Genomic DNA, 421 nt, shown 5'->3' with positions numbered 1-421 from the left:
TTACAGCTACTGATAGCTTATATTCAATGGGGGGTCTTTGCAGCCCTTTTATTGGCATTAACAGTCAAATTGTGTCTGTCTATATGTACTTTAAGGCTGCACTGAGGAAGAAAAGTGGCATTGCCTGTTAATTTTCAGGGGATTTTATCTTTCTGTTTCCCCACAGTGGCCTCCTGTTTTAATATGTATTTTTATTGTGGTTTTTTGGCTTACTCATTCAGTAGGCCTATTAGATTGTTGTTTAAAGCAATGATTTAGTCAAAGGAGCTTTGGACCTCAAGTTTTAATATGGTTATGGTCCACATTAAAACTTGTGTATGTGTGGGGATTGTGATTACTTGGATGTGTTATTACTGCCCCCTCTATTCAGCTTTGGCTACTACAGGACTACTTGTGACATCAAACTGTCGCCATTACCCCT

The sequence above is a fragment of the Etheostoma spectabile genome, chromosome 10 (genome assembly GCF_008692095.1).
Source record: "Etheostoma spectabile isolate EspeVRDwgs_2016 chromosome 10, UIUC_Espe_1.0, whole genome shotgun sequence".
Classification (NCBI taxonomy): Eukaryota; Metazoa; Chordata; class Actinopteri; order Perciformes; family Percidae; genus Etheostoma; species Etheostoma spectabile.
This window is presented reverse-complemented; position numbering follows the sequence as displayed.